We start from the raw sequence: 12,543 nt of genomic DNA, 5'->3' as shown, positions 1-12,543 counted from the left end.
CACATTGAGTGAATTATCAGCATAACACGCCCCCTAGTGGAGGACGGAGCCTAGTGTGCTATTTAATCAGGAGACAAGTATAAATGCTAAAGTAAAGCCATTTAATTTTTATGATTTTAATATCTAATTTGAATTGACTAACACTGCATTTTTCTTTTCCTCTGTATGTGGCTTGTGAAACACAATTGCACTTGGAGGGGAAAAAATGCATGTATAAATTCTTCTATCAGTAACTAACATTTAATATCAGTTAAAATATTCTGTGCATTTTAATAAAATGGCAGTGTCCGTCAGTAAATGAATGTATAAACAGAGGCCTCAGGTGTAATTCAGGAGCTATTTAAATAATCCAGACGCGCAGTAAACAGTAGAATCATAAATGTGTCTGCGTAAGTGTGAGAGCGGACGTTTATTGAGTAAAATCAAGGTCAACACGCACTTACACTTTAAAGCAGGAAAAACAAGGGTCATGTTTAAGAAATAGCACAAGAAAGGAAGTGAGCAAAGAGGAAAAACAAACATGAATTCAAGTCATTTAGAGTTCGTGTTGACTCTTCATCTCCATTCACATGCTTAAAGTATTGCTGATGCATAAACCCTATAATCCTCAAAATAATGGATTGGTGTGAGTTGGGTAAACTTTTATTAAACAAATTAGTCAATCAAAAGAACTGTTTGTTTTTCTTAGTGAACTTTCTCCTGTGGATTCTCAAAACTGACTGATTTTAAGTAATCTGAATTGTTTCATTGATTTGAGTTTTATGAACTTGTTTCATTTAGTGTTGCACGATATACCGGTACTAGAAAAGTATTGCGATACCCTGCTATTACAAACGGTACGATATGGACTATTATTAGTACCGGTACTTTAAGGAGGACAGCGCTAATATGAGCTGTATTTCTTAATGTGCGTGGATGTGTGTGACACAGGGATGGATATTAGCACCCGCCACCATCCAAATGCGGGTGATTTTGAGTTGTGGCGGGTAAACTCGCTTCACCTACCGGCCACCGTGGCGGGTAAATAAAAATAGCATACTGTTTCCCCTCTTTGTAAACTTTGTTCAATGCATGCGAGTGCGGCCGTATGTCCGAATATGACCAGTCGTTTTCGCCGTCATTACCCGGATGTAGTGCCAGAAGACGCGAATACGAACTCGCGCGCGCTAAAGGAAGATCCGTCACTGCGCATCATCCGAGAATGCGCACTCGTCTGACAGCGCGCAAATATTGAGTTCTCTTTCAAGTAAGTCTTGCGCTTAAATGGACAAACTCACACAAAAAGTATCTCAACATGTCCATCTTGATTAGTATCCAACCAGACATAGTCTGAATATGCCTTAAGTGAACGTTATACAGTGGAGAAAGACGAGCATATCCCTGCACTAGGTCTTAAAGGGGCAGTAGCCTTTACTGCTCTGTTTAATGTCAAACAAAAGGACATCACTCACTGCTCTTGAATAGCTTTTGTAAGTTTAATAAGGATTAATCTTTAATTTAAACAGTTAAAATATGCAGTTATTTTACATTTGATTACTTTATTCAATTTCTGTACCTTTCTGCAGGCCATTAGGCCTGTACATTAGCTATTATTAAATGTACACATGAGTGAGGTCAAGTTAAACATTTTAGTTTGAATTGTATTTTATACTGTGGATTGTTGCAATGTGCTAAATAAATATTTGCATAATTTGTAATAGATTAATATTTGAAACTTTAATATTAATTTATGCAATCGCAATGCCTTGATTTTTAGTAAAGTTACACAGTCACAGCATTAGCCATAAATGCAATGGTACTAATAGTTAGCATAATTTCTTTTAGTGTTTCGGTTTCGGCCAAGAATTTTTATTTCTGTGCATTCCTACTGACAATGTTCTGCTCGGTGTGTCGTCAACACGCTTCAGAAGATGCCAAAACTAATAGTTTCATTGTTGGGACTAAAAACCTAAAACTGGAAGCCATAAAAGATCACGAATCATCCAAATGCCACATCCAGGTAAAAAAAAAGCGCACAGAGCCCTACTCATTTAATGAAATGTATATCAGTTCATGGTTTGTGTGTGTATAAGAGAGATAGAGAAATGTCAGTATTTCATTGAGACTTGAGATTAAATAAACTGCTTAAGTATTGTAGAGCTTGTAGTATTAATTTTTCATATGCAGTTACACATTATCGGTTAAAAACAAGGAAGTGGCTGGTAAAAACATGGAGTGGCTGGTAGATTTTGAAATCCACCAGCCACAGTGGCCGGAGGACAAAAAAGTTAATTTCCATCCCTGGTGTGACAGCAGGTGTTAGTACGTGTGTGCAGAGCTCTGCTTCAGCCGTTCATTAAACATTGGAAGTAGAAGAGTTAAATATATACGTGCAGCACATGACAGAGAAAGCAACAGAAATATGCGCACATGAGAAGAATTGATTGTGAGAATTGAGAATGACTTGCTACTGTTAAATAGACCTAATGAAGCTGGAAAAAAACACTGTTTTTGTCATATTGTTTGTAATTTGCATTTTGTATAAGATTACATTTAAAAAATATTAAATTACTCATATCATAAAAAAAGATTTTGGTCATCCCAACCTGTTGAGAAGTGAAGGTTAGTGAATGATTGATAATGATGATCTCTGTGAAGATCTTCACACTGGTATGCAGTTACTATAGCAATAAAAGAAAGGAATGGTCAAAAACCAGGGCAGGAACATGCTGGCCAAGTGAATTATTAGTTTAAAAAAAATAAAACGATGAATAATAAATTCTGTTGTCATCTTATTCATATTATCTGGGGGGTTTTTTTACCGTGGTATCGATTTAGTATCGGTATCGAGGTAGTTTAGTCTGGTATCGTATCGAAATCAAAAATTTGGTATCGTGACAACACTAGTTTCATTTAATTTAGACCAACTTAAATTTAACTGAAACTGAGCTGGGATTTCCATTTCCCAGCAGGCTTTGCCATGGCACTTTACAGGGAGATTAAATGCTAAAATTAAAGGCAAAATATGTAAGATTTTTCGATTAAAATATCCAAAAAACGCTAGAAGTGTTATATATTTTGTTGACTTGTGTACTTACATTATCCCAAATGTTTCAAAGATTGTTTAAATTAAGAGAAATAAGATATTTTAACCAGCCTATCAGGGATGTTATACCCGGGTTACCCTCGATTTTATTTTGTAGAAACCATGAAAACACCAAAGACACTTTAATATATGATGTGTTTTATTAAACAAGGAAACAACTGCTTGGAGACATTTATAGACAGAAAACTAACTATTGTACAGTGATAAAGTATTTTCTCCGTCATACAATATGTTTTAAAATGAATTGCATGCCATTTAGCCACACAAGCCATCCAGCATTTATTAATATAATATTCTAACATGATCAAGTGTCTCATTGTAGCGCCGAGCGAACGCACGCAGTAGCATTATAACATCACTTGAACGCAATCAAATGTGTGTTAGGGATGGCTCGATACCACAATTTTGGCTTCGGTATGGTACCACATTCTAATGCCAAAGTACCGATATTATATCGATACCACATGGTCCGATATCGATACCACATGGCACCGCTCAGCGCCACGGTGCGCTCCAGGCGTTCTAAAAACGCGGCACTCTCATTGAAAACAATTGAAAACGTCAGCCAGCAGCATGAAAAAACACTTTGGTGGACAAACGGCCTTAGGCTAGGAAGAAACTAAAATATTTATTAAAGGGGGAGTGAAACACTCATTTTCAGTCAGTGTCATGTCAATCTTGAGTACCTATAGAGTAGCATTGCATCCTGCATATCTCCGAAAAGTCTTTATTTTTTTTATAATTATATAAGAAAGATGCGCTGTTCCGAGTCTTTCCGAAAAAAGCCGAGCGGGTGGGGGCGTATCGTGAGCGGAGCTAAATAATGACGTGTGCGCGCCGCTGCTATTGTGTTGAGTGCGTCGTAAAGCTGTGTCATCCCTAACAGCGGGAAAAACTTTATTCAAAATAAAAATATGGCTTTTATTCAGATACAGCCATACATCTATGATCCGGAATCAGACCCAGAGTCTGCAGTTGAACAGGAGCAGCAGCAAAAACGACTAGAGCAGGACGTCTCTGTGTGGTACAAGTTATACACTAACTATATAATATGCTTAGCGGCTTGTGTTATTTACATATTTATACTTGAATTATATCGTCGTATTTTTGTCTTTGAAGGTGTACATGTGAGAAGTGCAGTTGTGCACGTGGACTTTGGTCTTGTTCACATTCAGAAGGAGACAGTTGTCTTGGCACCATGATGTCAGTTGCTCCACCTCATCCAAGTATGCGGTCTCATTGTTGTTGGAAATGAGGCCCAGGACAACAGTATCATCCGCAAACTTGATGACAGAGGTGGAGCTGTGTGTGGACAAACAGTCATGCGTGTAGAGAGAGTAGAGCAGGGGACTGAGGACACAGCCCTGTGGAGCTCCCACACTCACGGTGATGGAGGTGGAGGTGAACTGTCCTACTCTCACCACCTGAGGTCTGCCAGTGAGGAAATCTTCAATCCAGTGACAGAGAGAAGAGTTCAGTCTGAGATCCAGGAGTTTGTTAGTTAGCTTAATGGGAACTATGGTGTTAAAGGCTGAACTATAGTCAATAAATAGCAGTCTTACATAGTTCCCATTCTTGCTGTCGATGTGTGTGAGGGAGGAGTGGAGGATGTGAGAGATGGCATCTTCAGTCGATCTATTGGGACGATAAGCGAACTGAAGAGGGTCCAAGGTGTCAGGGATGGAGGAGCAAATGTTGTTTTTGATGAGTCTCTCAAAGACCTTCATGACTAAAGACATGAGAGCCACTGGGCGATAGTCATTTAGGCAAGAGGGTTTACTGTTCTTAGGGACAGGGATGATGGTGGATTTTTTGAATGAGGTTGGGACCACAGATGTAGCAAGGGACTCATTGAAGATGGATGTGAGGAGTCCAGCGAGCTGATCAGCACAGGACCGCAGGACACGACCTGAAACACCATCCGGACCAGCAGCTTTCCTAACATCCACACGTTTGAGTGTCCTACGAATTTCATCCTCCGAGACAGAGATCACGTGATTGTTGCAGCTCTGAGTGATTCTGTCTGACGCGTCACTTGGCGGTGTCGCGCTGCCGCGATTGCCATCAAAGCGAGCGTAGAAAGAGTTTAACTCGTTCACAAGCAACGGATCAGCTCTCACTTCTGCAGAGGATTTTGTTCCAAAAGCACAGATGGTCCTCACTTGATGGGCATAGGCAAAAACACAGACATTTGAAGCAGTCTTACTCACCGCCTGCGGTTCTAACGTTGGGACCTTTATCGTTGGGACTGCTCCATCATTCAGCATTAGGCGATCGGAAAATCCGGCGTCGAGCTGGGCCTTGTTTATGAAACAGTCGGCACGGAAATGCAGCGAACAGATATAAACATTCGCGCAACTCAGTTGCTGATCCGGAAAAGCAAATTACATCCACTGTTGCCTTAACGCGGGGTTTTGGGGGAATCTGTGCAGGACTGTCTTGGTCTGGCAACCAAAAACACACTTTTTTGGTGACATTGCCACATCGTTATGTGCACATCACCTGTGCAGCATCCTACAAGCCAGCGCTTTGATGGGCGTAGCCTGTTACTTTCGCTCTCTCCCTCTCTCTCTCTCACGCTCTTCCGGTAGAATTGTCCGTAAGGCCCATACAAGGAAATTCCGCCCCCATTAACGTCAAAGGGGACGCATGATTGCAAAAAACTTGCCGCAACTTATGACTAACCGGAAGTAGTATTTTTGTCAAAGAAATACTCCCATCAAACGTCCACCTTAACTTTTGAAACTTTGTCCATGTTTAGTATGGGATTCCATGTCTTTAACAGTGTAAAAAGATCAGTATGCATGAAACAGCATTTCACCCCCCCTTTAAGTATAAAGAGAGTGGGTTGCTATTCAACTGTCCATCCTATTAAAAACGGCTTGGCTATAAGATAATTGTAAAAAAATAAGAAAGAAAAAAAAGGGAGAAAGTATTGTATTTAGTCTAATTTTATAGTGTAAACATATTCAAGCTCGAATGAAAACCGTTTCAAGGGGGATACCAAAATTGAAAATTGAAACCAACCCACCGAACGAATATTTGAATATTCTGGTCCAGCACTAAAAGCCTTTGTTTGAAAATGCGACCTCTAGCAACAAAAAATGACATATTGTGTCTTTAAGTGTTATATCATGTTTTTGTGCAAGATTAATATTAAGAGGGAGATTTAGTAGCGTTTACTGTTTTATGCTAATAAAGAGTTTCCGTTAGTTTTTTGGGGGCGTTTCAATCATGGTGATGAGTGAGCATGACACTGGTTCGAGAACAGATTTATGTTAAATGTTCTACTGTATATTGCTGTACTCTTGCAGTAATTGCTATGTAATGTTATTGGTAACAATTAGAAAGTTTGATTACATTTACTGAATTAGCTAATTAAAGCTAGCCAAGTTTCCACCACTAAAAAATTTAAATCGAGATTACATGATCATTTTAAACTGAATGCATGAATGACTCAAATATTTAGCTAAGAGCAGTTAAAATGTATCAGTACAAAAAAAAAAAAAATCTGCCAGTTCTGCTAACTTAAACCGTTTACCTCATGTTTGTTGAGTTTTGCCAACATATTTGGGTTTGTACACAAGTATTGTAAGGGAATACGTGTTTTAAAAGCTATTACAATAGTGAACATATGACATGTTATTGGTGAGTTTATAATGTAATAATTTTCTCATAATGTTAAAAACTGTTATTACATTATGAGCTCAAGATTTTATTACGTTATGAGAAAGTATTACCATTTTATTACAAGAATAATGTAATATTTGTGCAGTTATTACATAATGAATTGCTACAGGGACATATTCCACATCATAAACTCTTTGATACAAAAAAATCCCCTTTTAGTGTATGTTTTTATCTTCATAAAATTCAGTTTTATTGCATTTTTAGCCACTTATCTTCAGCACAAATTTAGCACAAAATAGCATACTATTTCTGACATGACTGCAAATTCAGATTATTCAAAGCATGACCTTTGACCCAGTCAGATATTCCTTATCTTAAATTTACAAGGGGAAAACATGCAGATCTAGTTCAGATTAATTGTTGAGGGTGAAAGAGAACAAATGAATCTTTGTTTTTTTCTCTCTCCTGTAGTTCAGAAAGTGCTAGCAACGCCAAGGTCACGGGTTCGATTATGCATGAAATGATTAATGCACATATTGAATGCAATGCAGTGCAAGTCGCTTCGGATTTTAAAAGTTGTTAAAACATGCTCATACCGCAACCAGCTTCATTATTTGTCAAAGGCACATCTGCGAAAGTCTCGTTGTTGGTTCGCTTGTGTTGAGGTAATGACATTGGGCTGATTGGAGTCCAGCACTGCTGCAATGCGACCGCATTAAATTTCATAGTCCGCTCAATTACATCTTCATAATCAGAATGGATGACAGAACGGCCTCGGAATCCCTGAACACGAGACATCTAATGTCAGTCTGACAGGCCTCACATGGGCCGAGGGAGCCGAGGCGCGCATACATATTAATCAGCCCGATTAGACGTGTTAAACGCGGGCCAGTATGGAGAGGTGGGTCTCGCGGACCTCCAGGTCTGCATCTCATCACCGCGGCCTGCCGAAGAGCCCCGTACCTTTTTCCGCGCGCGTGACCCGCGTCTGCTGCAGTCCGCTCTTCCCTGCATGCACCGGGGCCGTTGGACTCCCACGAGCCCGCACTCGCTCCCTGCCATCTGCCGTGATTTATAGAAAACGGCCGATGATTTATGGTCCAGTCATTGCACAATGAAGTCGTCCTCTTTCATTCGCTCGACCTCCCCGACCCAGCCGCCACTCCCAGCCAGGTTTGGGAAATATGCTCTAATCATACACTAAAAAGATGTTTAAACAGTGAGGTCTGGCGGAGGGAATTGAGCCCTTTAATAGAATTAATTTTCTCCGGCTGGGTGAATGTTGATGAGGAAAAAGCGTGCGGTGGCGCGGCGGCGATGAGATGAGGCCACCGCGGAGAGAATCGGCCGCTAATGAGCGCGCGCCGCTCGGATTTATACCTGCCGTGGGACTTTCGTCTTGAAATAAACAATTACAGGTGTACGGGGAATCTCATCCACCGATTTAGGACACAACCTGGAAATTTTAAATCTCATATGAGCATTAAAGGAATCATTTACTCTCCCTCCTCACGTTGTGTAAACCTGTAGCACTTGTAACATGAGACGCAATGCAGTTTTCATGCTCCTTTTCAACAGAAGGAAAAGTGTGCACTGTTGAGAGCCATGTGATGACCCAAATTGACCCCCAAATACTGTAGATCTCAAATCTCATCACTAGGAGAACCAATGCACTGACGGTAAACCTGGCGCAATTCATCTAAAGGCGCATTTTATACAAGCATACGTGAGGATTGAGAGCTTTAGTGCAGAGGAAGATTTATATTGAGTAACTTTGGGACTTACGATGCTTCATATCCTAGATTTTGCCTGGCATGTTTGGTGTCACTGACCTCAGTTCCTTTCATGACCATGCTGGAAAACCGGTAACCTGTAGAGAAGGTGAAGAAATTTTTTTTAGATGAAGGGTAAAAATGTGTGTTTATGTGTTTTTGCAAGCGAACGCAATTAAACGTTTTGCAAATGAACGCAAAGTGTCTCAGAGGAAAGCAAAGGTTAAGAAAAAATGTAAAGTTTCTATGTTTCTAAAGTTTTATGGATTCGTATGTCTGTGTGTTTTTTACTCTCATAGAAATACACACCATTGACATGCATTATTTATACAAACAACAGTTGGAGTTAAAAATCTTAATTTGTGTTATACTTAAGAAAACAAACACACCTACATCTTGGATGCCCTGGGGGTGAGCAGATCACACTCATTTTGGGTGAACTATTTCTAAACTTGTACCAAACCTATAGCAAATCAACACTTCTCACCCCACTTGCCTATAATCTGATGTATTTCTAAAAAACGGGATTTAAATGATAGATTAAAATGTAGACATAGGAAGTGGCTGAAAAATAAAAGGCATTGATGATCTCAGCTAAAAAGAAAAGTTGTCTTCTTCGGAGAGACTAGCAATAGCAAGCTAGCCACTCTGCCTTCAGAGTCTCAAAACAAAAGCCACGCCCCCATCAAAACGTGCACAGCAGAAAGCAAACAAACTAACGTTACCTCTTGTCTCAAAGCAGCACATATCATTACAATAATAATGAACATACCTGACTACTGCAGATTCAGATTCATGCTCCGAGTATAACGATACGGGTTTCCATCTCTTCCGAATTACAGTTGTGGCGTGAACATGTTTTGGTTTAGGAGGAGCTGTAAAAGTCGCCGTGTCGGTCGCGGTGCTCGGTGTCTGACTCTGTCTGTTGAAATACATGTTGACCGTTTCCTTTTAAAAAACGTTTTGTAACGTTTTTTGGGGGCTGAACGCAGCCACAGTCGCGCACATTTGAATTGTAACGGCAGGAAAACATGGCGCTGTTGTGCTTCAGAACGGCTCAATCAATGAATAGCGCACATTTATGACAGGTAACGTTAATGTTTATGAACTAATACTGAGGAATAATGACAATGTTTACTTGACGATGTTTATAAAGTAATATGTTTTACACGGCTGTAACTATGCATTTTTTTTTATCTCCGTCAGCTGAACTTGAATGAGCGGCTGCAGCTGCAATAGTAAGGCATTTCAAAATAAGAGTCCCGGTGTATTTCGAGCTTGTTAATAATTAAAGGTCACGCATTAGTATTTGTTTACACAATAAACTGTATTTAATTTAATTCTCATTTAATTAATAGTCAGGAGGAAATAGTAAGTACAATACAACACATTCAATAAAGTATCAGGGTTATAATAGTTCACTAAAACCCTTTTAAAAAATCTTCATTACTTGAAATTAAATAAATGTTAACTGAAATTTAAACATTAAAACTTTAACTTATCTGAAGCTTTAGCTTAACCTGATATACTAACTAAAACAGAAAAAAAGTGAATTGAGCTCTTGTGTCGGTTATGTGATGCTCAATTTAATCCATTACAGTCGAACTAAACTCATTAGATTTGAGTCGACTAAAACAAAAAACAATTCAGGTGACTAAAATATGACTAAAACTAAAAAAAAAAAATCTGTCAAAATACTGCTTTCTTTCTTTTTTTCTCTAAACATCGTACAAATTTTATATGAAATCGCCACCTTGTCAAATAGTTACTTTCCCATGAGATTGGGGTAGTCACAATAAGACCAGGATTACAGGTAAAGTCTGAATTGCTGAAGCACCTTTTAGTGCCGCGGGGATCCATACATGATATTCCACTAATTATTAATCATGAAGTCAGTAAATCAATTTCTCCATGTTAACGGATCTGTCAGCGCAGATGCCGGAGAATACAGCTGAAATCACGGACTAATACAATCACAGATCATCACCAGACGCCATCCTGCTATTTTCAGCTTCGCTGCGTCTCTCATCTCTGATGATGATGGTCTTCTTCTGGACAGTGACGGCGTGTCAGGACACATGTACCTCTCCAGACATCAATAATTATGATCGTGTCATTCATGATGATCTCAGAGGACGAATAGAAGGGTTGGCCAAACGACTTTTATCTCTGTGACTCGACACGAGCTGCTTTCAGCTTTAATATGGGAAGCCAAACAATCCAAAAGTGGGATGAGTCAGCGGGCTGTTACAGAGCTCGCGCCGCGCGGACATGTCATCTGCGCGGTTCAATAGACCGAGCCGCGCGGCCGACTCGTCAGCGCAGCGCGGACGTGTTTACTAGCGCTACCCAATGGGCAGCGCGGCGCGAATTAATCCGTTTTTTCCACGGTCTATGGAACTAATGCTCACCAGCGCTGTAATGAACAATTTAAACCGATACAAGTTCATTTGAAGCAGAAACTTCAATGACTTTGTTATCAATATTATGATATTATGATATAGCCTTATCTATCTATCTATCTATCTATCTATCTATCTATCTATCTATCTATCTATCTATCTATCTATCTATCTATCTATCTATCTATCTATCTATCTATCTATCTATCTATAATTATGGAATTCAGATATAAAAAGCTTAAGTATTACAGTCATGGGCGTCGGAAGCAAATAAAAAAAAATGTAATTTAGTCTACAAATAATAGCTGAATGCAAAACTTCATACAATAGGCTAATAAGATTAATTACCTGAACATATAAACTCTGATATAATTACCAGGAGGTTGGCGCTTCTCAAGAGGAATATGATATTGAAAATCATTAACGTTTGCTTTACAGATATTTCCATATAGCGTGCAGTTCAGTATCGACACAACACTGACTTGACTTTTCAAGATAATAAACAAAAGAAAAGGCATTTTATCCCCGATTTCATTTATCTACTGTAGGGAAAACAATTAAACTTCAGCAGAGAACCATTTGTAAGGAATGAGGGGTTTCTTTATTGTAGCCTATATTTGAGTGCATTTATGGTTCGCGCCGCGCTGCCCATTGGGTAGCGCTAGTAAACACGTCCGCGCTGCGCTGACGAGTCGGCCGCGCGGCTCGGTCTATTGAACCGCGCAGATGACATGTCCGCGCGGCGCGAGCTCTGTAACAGCCCGCTGTCTCGTCCCACTTTTGGATTGTTTGGCTTCCCATACTTTAATGATCTGCATAGTGCTCGAGAGAGACTTTGTGAAGTCTGTAAAAGAAAAGCAACACAGGCATTTTCGGAACAGCGCAGGCGTACTACTTGCACTCTTTTTGGAGTAGAGGAGAGTAGTGTAAGATGAGCCTTTTTTCTTTCTTTTTTTTTTTTAAATTATGTGGTCCTCAAGATAAGAGAAAATAAGGCAGAAGTAGGCCTACAATGAAAGTATCTAAAGTAATTTCAGGAAGTTTGCTATCACTTTAAATGATCAGAATACATCTATAACAAAGGGTTCTAAAATAAAAAAGTGTTCATGTGGCTCAATTTACCCCAGGTTAGGGGTAAGTTGATCCGAGTCAGTGGGTAAGTTGCACCATCTAGGAGTAAATGGACAATCGGAATCAAGCCCATGTGAAGAAGATAACATTTACCTATTTTAAAACGTTTTTAAAGCTCCCATGTCATGGATTTTTTTCTATTTAAAATGTTTCCTGAGGTGTACTTATATTGTTACTATGGTTATTTCATCAAAAAATGTCATCATTTAGAAATAAAAGGCATTTTTTTCTATACTGATATTAGCCCACTGGCTTGAATGCTCTGTTTCAAGAGGCGTGTCTGCTGTGAGACTTCAGTAAAAACATCCACTGTTGTGATTGGCTGACATCTTTGAATTTTAAATGAGTATGAGATTACGTGGTGGAGGGGGCGTGGTTTAGTCAGGCGCAAGCAGCACCTGCAGCACTGCCAGTCCAGAGAGAGACGGAGAGCTGGGGAAAGATTGCTGAGGTAGTGTTATTGTACTGAGTTGTTGAGAGCGCGAGTTTATTTTGTTTGTATCTGAGAGCTCTGAATAAACAC

The 12,543-nt window shown here is 39.5% G+C and overlaps 1 long non-coding RNA gene across 2 annotated transcripts in view; it reads right to left on the bottom strand.

The window, feature by feature from the left end:
• LOC137058344 (uncharacterized) overlaps positions 1-9,673 on the bottom strand; it is a 159,069-nt gene extending 149,396 nt beyond the window's left edge. For both annotated transcript variants that reach the window (XR_010900659.1, XR_010900660.1), the window contains exons 1-2: positions 9,260-9,673; positions 8,501-8,585 (exon numbers count right to left, since the gene is read on the bottom strand). This is a non-coding gene — a long non-coding RNA (uncharacterized lncRNA). The remainder of the gene's footprint in view (positions 1-8,500; positions 8,586-9,259) is intronic.
• Between the last annotated feature and the right edge of the window lie 2,870 nt (positions 9,674-12,543).

This window comes from Pseudorasbora parva, chromosome 22 (genome assembly GCF_024679245.1).
Source record: "Pseudorasbora parva isolate DD20220531a chromosome 22, ASM2467924v1, whole genome shotgun sequence".
In the NCBI taxonomy this organism is placed as follows: domain Eukaryota; kingdom Metazoa; phylum Chordata; class Actinopteri; order Cypriniformes; family Gobionidae; genus Pseudorasbora; species Pseudorasbora parva.
This window is presented reverse-complemented; position numbering and strand designations above follow the sequence as displayed.